A 15,181-nucleotide genomic window follows, 5' to 3' on the forward strand; every position below is an offset into this window, starting at 1 on the left:
TTTGGTATACGTGCAGGCCCCCAATTTTTTCCCCTTCGAACTTGCAGCCGTCTGTTGGTGTTGCCATTGAGCAATATACTATATTTCCTCTCTGTTGCTGGGAAAGGTGGAATCTAGCTGGATAGTGTATCTGGCCGCTTCTGTCGCACCGTATCTATACCAGCCATAGTGTAACGTGCTGACTTTGCGCCCTGTGCAGTTTGTCGACACCTAGACACATTTAGCAGGGCCTGCACTTTGCTTGTTTTGTGTGCAGAGCAGCAACCTACAAGAAGTGAGGGAAGCCTCTTGTTTTCAGTTCCAGTCTCAAATGCCACACTTAAAGGGTCATTGACCAATCATTTTATTTGAGTCTTGACCTTGCTGGGGTCTGGCTGAAGCTAACACATCTTAATGCCAATGCCACCAAAGACAATTAGCTTCCCGCTTCACAAGTGCTTAAGAGATAAACTGATTTCCTTTTACATTTGTCCTTGTTACCAGTTTCTTTGGGACCGCTTTTCTCCAAATAAATTCATTGTAACACTCTGCTCTGTGTGACTCCACCCCTTTTTGCTGCCTCTCATTTACCTCCTATTTTAAGACCCCGTTTCAAGCCCTTCACTTCCCTTCCTTCTTCCAAAGATAAGTTGGTTCAGATAAAGTCAAGGAAGGTGCATCTCAGGTCCAGAGTGCATTGGTTTCTTTGGTAAAGGCCCCCGACGCGGAATGGTCTGGTGACCCCGCCTTTTCAATTATCTCTGATGGTCTGATGCACAGTGGTGAATATTGTGAGAGAACTCGAATGCATATCCTCAGTGCCTGCTTTTTCTCAAGCTTCTGTGATATATAATAATCACCGGAAGTTGTTAGGTCGTCCCTGTGTTGTGGTGATTACCGTCAGCTAGGGATGTCGTGCTGCAAATAAAAGTGAACGAGGCTACTTTGCAGTAATGTGTGATAATGTGCTGCATCGCTAAACACTTATAAGGTCCCAAAGGCGAGACCGATTGCATTGCAAATGCTTGTTTCATTTTCCAGTCCCTCTAGTAATGGGATTTCAGTGACTACGCGACCCCTGAGAAGCATCAGAAAAGAACGGTCTGGAATCCTAATGTGCTTTCCTCTGACAGTATGAAGGGTACAGTAGTAAGGGAGCCGCCGGTCCTGAGGATGGACTGGGCTTTAAAGAGAGACCGATCACGCTGCAAGCTTGGTTTACATGGGTGCATGTATGCCTCGTATAGTAGGACACCCAGCTATACATACACAATATAAGATGTATACATAATGTGTGCATTGAATAAATGCAGCATTTATAATAAAGACATTATGTATTTATTATTTATATATATATATATACACACAGATATGTATAATACATAAAATGTATATATAATAAATACATAATATAATATGCATACTGACATGCTATCCTTGGCGGAAACTGTGATTAACGGAAAACCCTCTGGACTGAAATGTGGAAATGCTCGGAGTCAGGCACAGCTCAAGGTAAAGTGAGCTGTGAAACTCGGAGCCCATTAATCCTCATTTGTCAGCATTCGTGGTAATGATGCCGGCTCCAGCAGCTTAAAGGACCAGCATTATGAGGGGAGCCTCGGGAAACAGTGAACTTATTTGCTTTGTACGAGTTCAAGCAAAGGTGGCTTAATACTGAGGGTGAGCAGCAGTATTATGTCTAAATACAAACCTGCATTTGCGATATGCTGCCAGGATGTTTGAACAAAGAAAACAAAACAAACTGCTTCCACGAAAATAAAAAGAATAATTAACATCTTTTTTATCTGCTTCTGGGACAGAAAAATGTTATTGTTTTAAACGCCACCACAGGTTATTGCATTAAGACTGCTTAAAGTTTCACTAGAAGAAAAAAACGGAGAAACGTAGTACCTCTTCTATGTTTTCTTTATCAGCAACACTTGAGGGATGGGTATATAAATACATGATTTTTATGGCATTCCATGGTGGAGAAAGGCTGACCGAACAGCCGAAACGCGTTCCAGTTTATGAATGCTGTCCGCAAAATAAATGGATTATGACGGATATTTGAGTGCAGGCCCCGTTTTTAATGGATGAATGGGGTAGTCTGTATATATATATATCTATATATACACTCGCACGCACGCACACCCACACACACACACACCTGGTATAAATGAGGTGCAGCGAGCTCATCATACACCTGGACACTGGTGTCACTGCACCTTCTACACTAATGTAATTTGTGTGTCTCCAACTTCCTCATTCTACTCATCTTTCCTTCTCACCTCCCTGTCTCCACCCCACCCCACTCTCCTCTCATCTTCGTCCATTTAATGCTCTCCTCTCTATCCCCATGCTCAGGCTCTCATTTACCCCTCTTCTGCCTCACACTCATTCTCATCCCTTCCCTCCTTTCATTCCTTATTTCTGATTTCATCCTTTCCCTTTCACACTGTGCTCATCTTTATCTGATTTCTCTTTCTCACTCAACCTTAAATCCTTCCCCCATTCTGCCTCTTTTTCCTGCCTACCTCCCTGTTCTTTCACCCCCTCCTTTTCTTTCATCCCTTTCCTTTCCTGTCTTTATTGTTCCCTTATCCAGTGCTTAATTTGTGAAAAAATAAGTATTAGAGCTCTCGTCACAAGTAAGGGTGGGCGTAGTTCGCGAAGTAGCACTTCGCGAAGCTACGCAAAGTGAAGTTCGCACTACGCGAGCTACGCGTAGCACTTCGCGAACTACGAAGTAACATGTTCGCACTGTGCAAGATGTTGTTTTCAATGATTGCACAGTGCGGACAAGCAACCGGCACTGTGCAATCATTGAAAATGGCATCTTGCACAGTGCGAGCTGTAGTTTTCTGCTGCTCGAGTAGATTTTTACTCGAGCTGCAGCTTTCTCAACGCGAACTGGTAGTTTCTCATCGCGAGCGGTCGCGAGCATACGCGACCCCTCGCAATGAGAAACCTGACCTTCTCGCGTTGGGAATCTCGCCGGGAGGTTTATTTTCCATGCTCGCGATCGCGAACAAGGAAAAAGTCTCGCCAGGATGTCATTTTGCTTGCTCGCGGTCGCCAACTTGACGTTGAGGACCGCGAGCAAGCAAAAAATGACCGCAGCACTACGCAACACTACGCTACGCGTGTTCGCACTGTGCTACGTGCAGTTCGCGTAGCGCGAAGTAGCGCGAACTTCGCAAACTACGCGAGCGTAGCGTAGTGCTTCGCCCAGGCCTAGTCACAAGGTCACTTCAGCTTGCACCACACATTGCCCCTGCCATGCTGCCAATGGTAGCAACAACATTACTACTAACCCTCACACTCCTACAAGTGTGACAATTTGGACTATTTCAGGCCCCCAAAGCTATAAGAATGGCTTGGGTGACAGTTAATAGTCATTTTTAAAGCATATTGAATTAATAATTAACTTTTGTTGTGGTCAACTCTAAATTAGCCAGACAGCGCCACTTTGTGGAAGCCTGTCACAAGTGCAGGTGCTGACAATTAAGTGCTGGTGACAGCACCGGTAACCACCTGCTCAAATTAGGCACTGCCCTTATCCCCTACTTCCTCTGTGTCCCTTCCCCTGAAAATTAAACACAGTCAAGCCCCTCGCATGCAATGTGTCTAAAAAAAAAAAATCCGAACAGGCAGCCTCTGAAATAGCATCAGCAGGTGCAGGGCAGACTGGGCCCAATCCAAGGGCTGAATCGCAGTGCCTTGCAACAGCCGCACTAATGGTAGCTACGCCCCTGCAGTCCTGTACCACCCTTGTAAGTATCTAAGTGTGCACAGAGGCAAAAGCACAAAGGAAGTATTTACCATTTGCCTCCGTGAACAACTCAGCTGCCATCGCTTCAGTGCTCACAGCCGCACTGGGGAAGCAAAAGCAGACCTGGCAAAAATGTTCAAACTAGCTTCGCTCTCTTTGTCTCATCGCGCAATCTCCCTTTCCACCCATCCATCCATTATCTCTCTCTGCCTCTCTCCTCTCTCTCTTCCCCCCTCTCCGAGTACGTTCTCTCTACCTTCCTCCTCCCCGCTCTCTTTTCCTCTCTCTCTTGAAGCCTCCTAATGCGGCTGCAATTAACCTCGAGGAGCCGGGGAAGTGGCAGAGGCTCCAGAATCCGGCCTCCAAGGGTCCCTGCCCACCAGGGAAATACCCGGTGCAATAAAAGGCCGGCCGAGCCCTGTCAATGGAAATATTTTTCAAATAACAAGTGGGCACTGGGGGGAGAGCCAATTCCTGTTCAGGGGATGGTGCCCTGTTCAGGGGATGGTGGGCAGGTTAGGTTTCAAAAGAAGAGTGGTCAGACCATATCTGCGACTGAGCTTAGAGATTTCAAGTTTTTTTTAGGGGGCGGGGGACCTTGGCATGTTCCTTGCCCAGTGTGTTGGGCCGCTCGGCACCTATGCTCTCTGGCCTAGGCGATTCAATGCGCTACGAAACCTGACCCCTTTAGGTCTGCACTGCATAAAACACTTCAAGATAAATACAAAAAATACAACTTGAAAAAAGAAAAAGTGTATGTAGGTAAGTCTTGAAGCTGCAGGTGTTCTCCCTCCTTCTAGCTTCAAGTGAGGAAGATGCTGTGGACACCTCCCTCCGTCACCATGGTGACAACAACACAACATATCACTCCCCCTGCCCCTCCACAGCAAGCTAACACTAAAGTTTGCCTTATCTAGATGTGCATTCTGTTTACACAGCACAAACTGATCTGCATCACCTACTCTTAAAATAAAGAAGAAAAAGGAATAGCTGGTCCTGCGAAAATATAAGCAATGTGAAAATGCATGCAATAAATACGTGTCATCCTTGTGGTAAACCTCACATTGAAACTGCATTAAATATTAATTTTAATGAGAGGGACTGGAATATATCACGTGTGGGGAATGCACTGTAACAGGACCACTGTAATTACAATTATTTTTGTTTTTGTTTAGCAGTTTCATATAACGCGAACTCGACCCGGAGGCATCAGAGCGCTGTGCGTGAGCACCAGTTGCGTTGCAGCTGAACACATTCATGTTTAGGCACGAAGAGATTGAAGGCTAAATGTATGAAAGAGTTGCATCACGCTTGCACCACGCAACATCTGGCGTAAGGGGCTTGTAAATGTGCCCCAACATTTTTCATCAAAATGCCTGTAAAACACTGGACTCACCCGTCACCCAATTATTCTAGGTCATCAGGGCAAGACTCTGCAGGCGACGCTCTATCCTCCCCTCCCCGCCAGCCCAGAGCCCACTTTGCCCATATCCTTAAACGTCTCTGGCTGCTTAACTTGAAATCTTGGGAGGGGCTACTTTGAAGACGTTACACCTCAGTGTTGCCATTTCAAACTGTAGTTTGACCTATGTATCGGTGCTCAGTTTATCGAGTAACGGGTAGTCGACGGTAGGGCGGGGCCAAGGTTTTTATCCTTGTCACCATGGTGATAGAGAGGCCGGCCCACAGTATATTCCTCATTAGAATCCGGAACAAGTGAGAACATTTGCAGTTTCAAGGCTAATTTGCATACACTTTTTATGTTTTCCCTGCCTTGCCGGGATTCGAGCTGTTATCTGCAAACAGCCGCACGCTTCAGCGGCGAGCAATCAACTGAGCAATGTTTCTGTTCTTGCATGTTGTGAGGCAAAGTCTTGTCCTTCTTCAGCCTCATGGTAAAAAGCCATTTATGCGCCAATGTTTTTGAGACGTAATGTCGTGATTAACGATTTAGTGTCGTGATAACTATTATGTATCTTGAAAAAAACATTAAACACATTAGTGCAATAGACACATGTTTGAACCATCGTCCTTCTAAAAACAACTGAATTCTATTGCAGGATTTGACTGCCCCCCTGTGGACATTTCTGATGTGCTTAAACACGTTCATATGTTTCACTTTCTGTCAGTGTTGTGTAACTATGCATCGCCATTACGTGCATCGCCATTACGTGCAAGAAAGCATTAATGTCAGTTTGAGGGCTGCATTAAGAGCAAGGCAACACATCTCACGTAGCCGGGCCCGAGCTGTGGTGTTCTCTCCTTCATTTAATTTTAGTTTGATTTTCATTTTTAAAAAATGAGCTGTTGTTTGTGCAGTATTTTTTTTTTAGAAAGATGACAGCTCGAGCTGTTACCTACGGTGACGCTCCAACATGGTATTTCAGCACAGTGCACTCTAGTAGAAAGTAGATTAGATTGGAACAGATTGTCAGCGAGTCTTATATAATACTTCTCAGGGAGTCTTTCCTGAATGGCTGATTAAACGCCGTGCTAAGAGCAGACAAGAGAAAACAAGCATTGGCAAAACCAATAGATCGCCGTCTTGCCTAACTACAGTACCTCAAGTCATCTATAAGAAGTCCTTCTCGAGTCAGAAGCAGCAGCAGCAGTTTGAAATCTTTAACAAGACTGCAGCCCTTCAAAACGTTACTAGATGTCAATCTCAAGCCAGAAACAACTGATTAACAAGTGTATCATCAGAAGCTGCAGTAACGTAAGTTGTTGCTAAATGTCCCTCTCAATTTAGATGCAGCTGCTTCAAATAGCCTATACACATTTGAGGGGGTGTGGCTTCAACATATAAATGTATGCATACATATGTGCTGCTCCAATGAATTGTACTTGTTTTCTATAGGATAGGTAAATCTGCCAATGCTGGTATATGATGATGAATCAATATTGCAACATTCAATAAATGTATTGATTACTATGGAGCACTTGTGAAGAAAACCGAGTATATATAGCTGGATATTTGAAGTGCCTTCAACCTTATCAAACAGGTCTTGAGAGGCACTATGGCACATCTGTTGCTCATACTGAAGCCAACAGCCTTGTGCTACAGTAGGAAGAGACAGAATGTTACAGTTAGTTCAGCAGAGCACTAAAGAGCTTTGATTAAAGGTCATTTTATCTTTTGTATGGAAATATATATATGTTACTCTCCTCTCCCACTTCTGAACAAGAGGCCAGCACCCAAGAAGGGTTCATAAATACATTGTGACCAGGCTGGAATAGCCGAAACGCATAGACGGAGACTAACTGACATTAAAGAGAAATCAAGTTTGGATTAAGAAACCTTCCTGACTGCTGGTCTCCTGTTCTGAAATGGGAGAGGAGAGTAATTAAATGAAGGCGTGGTGGCGGCCTAGCCGAACACCGAGCACCGCCAACATTCAGGTGCCCACAGGCACCGTAGGATCTGCTTACCATATATAAAATGAATATAAATTTAAATAAATATATATATATATATATATATTACAACACCTCAGGGCCATCACAAATGATGACCCGACATATCCGGTAGCGAGACACATCAATCTACATCATGAGGGCAAAATAGAAGAAATATCCTATTTTGTCATTGACAGTATTGCAAAAAACATTAGGGGAGGGAACAGACAATTGTGTCTGAGACGACTGGAATCTAAATACATCATACTTCTGGACAGCAAGATCCCCAATGGGATGAATGCTGACGAAGCACTTAATGTACATCTTTAGTAACAGGGAATGCCAACTGTGCACGCATCCCGCTCTTGAACTCCGATCCTTAACACATGGTTCCTTTTTTCTTCTCGTTTTTTCTTAATCCTTTAATTTTTCTTGGCACATACACCTTTTCCATATACGCTCTATTTTCAACATTTTTGCTTGTCTGCCCACTTGGGCTTTACTCCAAAAGTAAAAGCAAATACTTTGTTTGACAAATTGTATTTTACAAATCATTGCATTACTATGACTTATGCATTTCATTTATACGTCAAACTTAACTATAGTGCCCTTTTTGCTAAAATGCATTAATGTTTTTTTCAACACAAGTCAAAAATGTGATGTGTATTTCAATTCAATATTGAATTTTTTGTTTTATGGTTAAGACATACCTGTTATTTCTTTTATGTCTATGTATACAGTTGCTGTGGCAACCATGGTGGAATGTGCCTCGTTTCGGTGATATAAACGAACACTGTAGAGGGACCAGATGTAGTGAAGAAGACGGTTTTCCCGTTGAAACGCGTCTTGGCGTCCTTGTGAAATAAAGTATTTCTTTGATCTATCATCCCACGGAGTCAGCGCCTGGATTTGTATGCGCTCAGAATTCAGGATTGGGTCAATATATATATATATATATATATATATATATATATATATATATATATATATATATATATATATATATATATATATATATATATATATATTCACTGAAAAAACCATAGGTTTCACACATGTTATAGTTAGGAATTAGCATTTAAAAAACCTTGCAAATTCAGTGAAAAAACCATAGGTTTCACACACGTTATAGTTAGCTGGACATTTCACTCGTAAAAAACCAATGAAATTTCCCCGTTATAGTTAGTTAAGCTAACTATAACTCGCGCGCCCGCAATGCACTGCTGATGACGTCACATATTACATCACTCATTACATGGTCAGTGACATCACTCCTGACATCACTGATGACATCACTGATGACATCACTGATGACATCATCCAGTGAATGTGTGTTTTTCTGAAAATTACATATGTTTTATATATGTATATCTCAAGGTCGATGGAAGAATAAATGAGTATATAAGTGTCTAAATGGATGATTTGTTTTTGAAAAATTGATTGTATTACTGACTGATTAAGTGTATCTTATTGAATACATGGCTAAGTGAGTAATGTTTAAATGTGTAAATACCTGTATCAGTCTCTCACTTTGTGTATAAGTGGCTGCATGGGTTGGTGACTAGCTACATGAGTGTCTATATAGGTTATTAGTTGGTTTTTTGAGTATCAGTGTCTATATGGTTCGGTGGGGGGTATTACGTAGTGCATAGGTGCATGAATGAGTGACTCACTGTTTGTATGTGTTGAAGACAGCATATGTGCAGGACTGTTTGGGTGGAAGAGTGTGTGTATGGGTGTGTTAGTGAGTGAATGGCTGTCTCAATAGTGTCTTTATGAGTAACTACATATGTTTTAAACTAGTATATGTGACTATTGGTGTATATAAGTGAGTATATGTGAGAGTGAGAGATTGAAAGAGTTCCTGTATGAATAAGTATGTGTTTCTATAAGTGATTGTTTAAAAGACTAAGTATGTGTAAGTTTCTGTAGAAGTAAGTGTGGTGGTGTGTGTATAACTGTATATGCAAGTAAATGTATGTTTCTTTCTTTATTTTCATGAGTGACTATGTGTGTCAGTAACTCTGTGGATGAGTGGCATTGTGTAACAGGATGTATTGGTGTATGAGTACATATGATGTGTGAGTACACGAATGAGTGACTGTACAGGACTGTTGGTGAATGAGTGGATGTTTATGTGGTTCTTAGAATTATTGAAGAGGTTGTTGTAATTGGTATTGGTATGTCCATTTTTTTGAAAATTTCAGTCTCTATTTTTGAATGTGTGTATCAAAGGTTATATTAGGGTGAGAGGAGATCTGCCACTCTATCACATGGATGATGTCATCAGTGATGTCATCAGTGATGTCATTTGAGATGTCATCAGTGATGTCATGAGTGATGTCACTGACCATGTCATGAGTGATGTAATATGTGACGTCATCAGCAGTGCATTGCGGGCGCGCGAGTTATAGTTAGCTTAACTAACTATAACGGGGAAATTTCATTGGTTTTTTACGAGTGAAATGTCCAGCTAACTATAACGTGTGTGAAACCTATGGTTTTTTCACTGACTTTGCAAGGTTTTTTAAATGCTAATTCCTAACTATAACATGTGTGAAACCTATGGTTTTTTCAGTGAATTTGCAAGGTTTTTTAAATGCTAATCCCTAACTATAACATGTGTGAAACCTATGGTTTTTTCAGTGAATTTGCAAGGTTTTTTTAAATGCTAATTTCTAACTATAACGTGTGTGAAACCCATGGTTTTTTCAGTGAATTTGTATGGTTTTTTAAATGCTAATTCTTACCAATAACATATGTGATTCCCATATTTTTTTTTATTGATTTTGTATGATTTTTTTATTATAAATTCTTATCTTAAATGTGTTTTTTTTTTTAAAAAAAACAAGTTTTTTTAAAACTTTTTATTCTCTTAAAACACTATGTTTTTTTAAAAAAAAATATGCAATATATCAAGTTTTCTCTTTTTTTTTTTACCAAACAGGTAAGATATATTAGTATAACATAGAAAATATATATATATTTTTTTTCTTTTTTTTTTTTAGTGCGCGTACGGTAAGCGTACGGTAAGCGTACGGTTTACGCAATGTCCGTAATTTATCTACTCTGTTTGCGTATAGTTACGCAATTTGCGTAGCCGCGCGTACTGTGCGTGGGGCGCGTAGGCGTGTACGCTACACACGCACGTTACGCGGAAGTGTTGTGGAGTGACTGTTTTGCGCATGCGCGCGAGCGCGTGTCATTTTTACGCGCATGCGCACTTTTACCGTAAGCGCACCGTAAGCGCACCGTAAGCGTAACGTAAGCGTAACGTACGCGCACGGTGGGTCATGTGATCATGAAACACAACTTTTGATTGGTTGAAACTACTTTCAGTTCTAGAACTCTCCTACACCACACCCATTCCCCTCATTTCTGCTTGTGATCCCTTAGGGGAAGGAGCTGACTTGTCTTTGTGATACGATGGCAGACCAGCACTCTTCTACTGAAAGTGAGGCTAGCAGCACCACCATCAGGCAGAGAAAGAGGAAACAGAAGAGCTCTTTCATATGGGAGTATTTCAGTTTTCCAGAGGGTGAGAAAAAAGTCAATGCTGCCTTGGTGACTTGCAAGCTGTGCCAGCGTGTACTTTCGCGAGGTAATACCAACAAGAAGTATTCCTTTGGGAATCACACTATGTTGAGACACCTTGAGGATGTGCATCCTAGGACACATGCACGACATACTAGGGGCAACCCTTCAGTAAGTCGAGCAAGCACATCCACAGCAGCTCAGCCGAGTCCTTCTTCGGAAGCTCAGCAGAGCCCTTCATCTGTGGGGGCACAATCACCTTTTTCTGATCCTCTGGAAACGAACCCTCGGTTTGGTAGGGTTACTATTCGGTGTTAATTTTGCCATGATCTAATTGTTCATAGGGAGACCAGTGTTTCCCTCATTAACAACAAAATAGATCAGCACAAATGTCCAACCAGCTAATGTTCCCATACTTCCTTTCCTCTGTCCCTGCATGAACACACCGGCTCTTTTAAGAGCCAACCTTACCTCTCAACTTTTTAGTATTTTTTCTTTAAAACTTTTTTTTTTTTTTTACCGTACGCGTACGGTAAGCGTATTTTTTTTTTTTTTTTTTTTTAAACACTAAAAATCAATTACCACATCTCAAGATCCTTGAGGAATTAATAACTAAATACTAAAAATCTTTTTGAGATAAAGTGGAAGAAAGAGACCTTCTAATTTCTCAGTTACCTGTCCCACCCAACAATTTAATTTTTAATTAAAATGTAATTGAAATTACTTGAAAAAATGGTTGGTTTTTTTTGAAAATTTTCTTTCACAAACTGAAAAAAAAGAAAAAAGTATTAATATTTAATAAATCAATATATTACACAGTACACGTATTTACATATTTTTCCCCCAAAATTTTTTGCCTTTTTTTTGCTGTTTTCAGAATATATTGCATTTCACTATAAATTGTGAAAGCAATTGCATTCATCATTTAACAGCGGGCAAAAAAAAAATAACAATCTCAAAGATTATATAAAAAAAGCCCAGAATCTCTTTTAACTTAAACATAACATTATAGAAATGCATAATATTCTAAAAAAATATCAACTAATATCAATACTTATTTCTTTAAAATACCGTCTGACATTTTTGTTTCAGAAGTATAATCACAAAAATATATCTCAAATAACTCCACAATACATCTGGTTCCATTTCCTTTAGGCCAAATAGTAATTTTAAAATTCTTTTTTGATTAAATTTCCAATGGTAATCCAATAAAATTCTAAAGTTTGAATTGTACAGATCTCACCGATTCTCTGTAACATTTTGGTTTCCGAAAGATTAATTAATAATTAAATAAGTCCACAATACAATTGTTTACCTTTCCTCATGGCCAAATAGTAATTTTAAAAATCTTTTTTGAATACATTTCCAATGGCAATCCAATAACATTCCAAAATTTAAATTGTGCAGATGTTACCGATTTTGTCTAAATTTTTGGTTTTCCAAAGTTTCATTAAAAATTTAAAAAGTCCACATTACAATTGGTTACCTTTCCATTAGGCCAAATGATAATTTGAAAAATCATTTTTTTTGAAAATTCCAATGGTAATCCAATAAAATGGTAAAATTGTTTTGTACAGATCTTGCCAAGTCTCTCTAAAATTTAGGTTTCAGGAAGATTAGATAGGAATTTGCTAAATCAAAAGGCAAACGTTGCTTGAAAATCAATTGGGAATCATTACACAGTGTCCAGCCTTTTTCACATTTAAGATAAACTGTGTAATGTCCAGAAGTAACAGTAGGTCCTTCATGGAAAATTATTGCAACTGTTACAAAAGTTTTTCCTGAAATTGATAATTGCTGTCCTGTAAACTTCTTTATTAAAGTATCCAATTTTGAACCATCAGCTTTACATCGTTGCATCATTAAAATTACATATTGTCCGTATTCCTTTAAAATTAACGTTGAAAACATTTCAGATTGACACTCACTGCATTCCATGTTATGATTAGCATCTTTAACTAATTTAGCAAAAGTGACTGTTTTACTTTCTGGCAATGTTAAATAAATAAACCTTTCAGAATCAACATTAGAGCCACATGTATTGTAACAGTTTTCACAACTATGTTCCCATTTATAAGAGACACCAAACATATTTTCAATGGGAACCCCTTCTTCTTCCAGTACCTGAAGAAAAAACATCAAGAATTCCTGTGCGTCTTGCTGTACATTTTGAGAAAACTGTGTTCGTCCTGAACATACATCTAAAAGTTTTCTAATTTCAGTAGCACTTTCTATTTGAGTTTTATCATTACTCAGCTTTTGAAAAAGGAGACTCAACTCAGAACAGAATCTTTTTCTCTGATTTACTATTATCTGCTCTTGCACACTTTCCAGATAAAATGCAACATTCAGCACTACATTAGCATAGCAGTTGACACCAGAGCTATTTTCAAAATGACATCCTACAACCTCTTCTTCATTTTCCTTTTTCTTTTTGCTTGCAATTACATCACTCCTCTTTTTTTTCCTCCTCTCTACATCTTCATTACAGATATTCTCATTTCTCCTTTTACGAGAAACTACACGTTTCTCCAACACAGGATACTGACCTAAATGAGGAGCATAGGTTCTTCTTAATCTATTATACTCCTTTACACAATTTGTATCAGCACTAACTTTTGAGTCATCAAAGTCTATCATGAATAAACCAGATAATGTTTTCACTCGTGACAAAGCTACATAAGCCATACCTTCTTTGAACACAGTTGAACCAATGTTCACAAAAGCACAATCTACAGTCAATCCTTGAGACTTGTGAATAGTTACAGCATATGCTAGCGAAAATGGAAACTGCTTCCTACGTACATATAAGTCTTTCACAAGCATGAAACGAACTGAACAACGACAAATATCTTTAACTTCTTCTATCTGATCAAATTTTATTTTTAAACATTCAATTCCATCTTTTTTCTGATAATTAATAAAACCCACAACTCTTCCCATAGCTCCATTAACTAAACCTTTTTCAACATCCAAATTTCTCCTTAAAAATACTCTACAGTTCAAGCAAACATATAGATTTTTTTCTAATCCAGCTGTTTTGGAAATGTTCTTCTCTAGTGAATCCAATTTATTTTTCAGTGTGCCTGTTAATGTGATAGTAATTCTTCCATCCTCAATTTTGTCCACTGCTTCCAATTTCCTGATATCTTCCTTTTCCAATTTTAAAAGCTCCTCATTGAATATTGAGCATTCACGTAGAGTTGGCATTAAGCAGATGACACTTTTCTTTTCTGCAATGTTCTTGTATATCTTCTCTGCAACTATTTCTTCCTTTGGAAATAAATTATGTAGCAGCCGACTCTGTAATGCTTTTTTGCCAACTTCTGTGAGTAGTCCAATTCTGATATCTTTCAGAATACTTCCATATTCTTCATCGTTTGCTTGCCTCATATTAGTAGTAATTTCCTTGTACTCAAAGAAGGACCAAATATTTGCATTACCGATGCTTCCCAATGACTTCTTTGTGTCTTCATGTGTCACAGTATTAAACACTGGTTGTCCTTTAACTGGAGTAAGTTGTAGAAGATCCCCAAAAACTATGACATGTTTTCCACCAAATAACACGTCATAGTCTGTCCTTAGAATTTGCTGCATTCTTAAATGCACAAAGGCAAGCATTAAGTTTGATACCATGCTCACCTCATCAATAATGAGAACTTGCATCTTCTTCAATACTCTTGAAACTTCCAAGCATGCTTCTCCAGTTAGCTTGTTGTATTGTATTTTGTTCTCATGCTCCACTGGTAACATTAGCAAACGATGTAAGGTGATTCCTTTTATGTTATAGGCTGCTAACCCAGTTGGAGCAGTAACCACACAAGACAAAGTAGAATCCGTTTTTTGCTGTAGGTAGCTTCTGATGACTTTTATTAGGAAACTTTTTCCAGTTCCAGCTTGTCCACTTACATACATCCTGATTGGATGAAATGATGTGCATGAGCACTCTTTTTTTTCATGTAGAAATCAGTGATCAATTTTGCTTCTGATCTCTTCATAAATTTGTTGCTGCTCTTCATTCAGTTGTCTTTCCAAATTTTGTAAGTCTATAAATTCTTCTTGAGCTTGATTCATAGCCGTTTCCACTTCATTCATGGCTATTGATGCTTCATTTTCAACGATTGGTTGTCCTAGGGGATCTTGACTGAGTGTTCCTGAACTTTGGCTGTCTTGAGAACTGTCTCTAGCTACTTCAGCTGCAATTGTAGTTTCCTGTTCAATTTCTTCATTTAACATTTGCAGATAAGTTGAGAATGTACTGCATTGTATGCTGTCTTTGCAAGCATTAAAAGAATCTTCATAGCTTTGAAATTCTCCCAGTAGTTCATCCTCTGTACGCCATGGTTTAAACAGCTGTAAAAGAGCCAAGTAGTAAAATTCCTTTTTGTCACTAGTGTCGCAACTCAGCTTCCTGTGATTTATCAAACTTCCTTTTGTTTGCTTCACCAAACATCCTTCCTCACCAATGACTTTATATTTTCCATTGTTGATGTCTTCTGC

This window comes from Triturus cristatus, chromosome 2_2 (genome assembly GCF_964204655.1).
Source record: "Triturus cristatus chromosome 2_2, aTriCri1.1, whole genome shotgun sequence".
Taxonomy (NCBI): domain Eukaryota; kingdom Metazoa; phylum Chordata; class Amphibia; order Caudata; family Salamandridae; genus Triturus; species Triturus cristatus.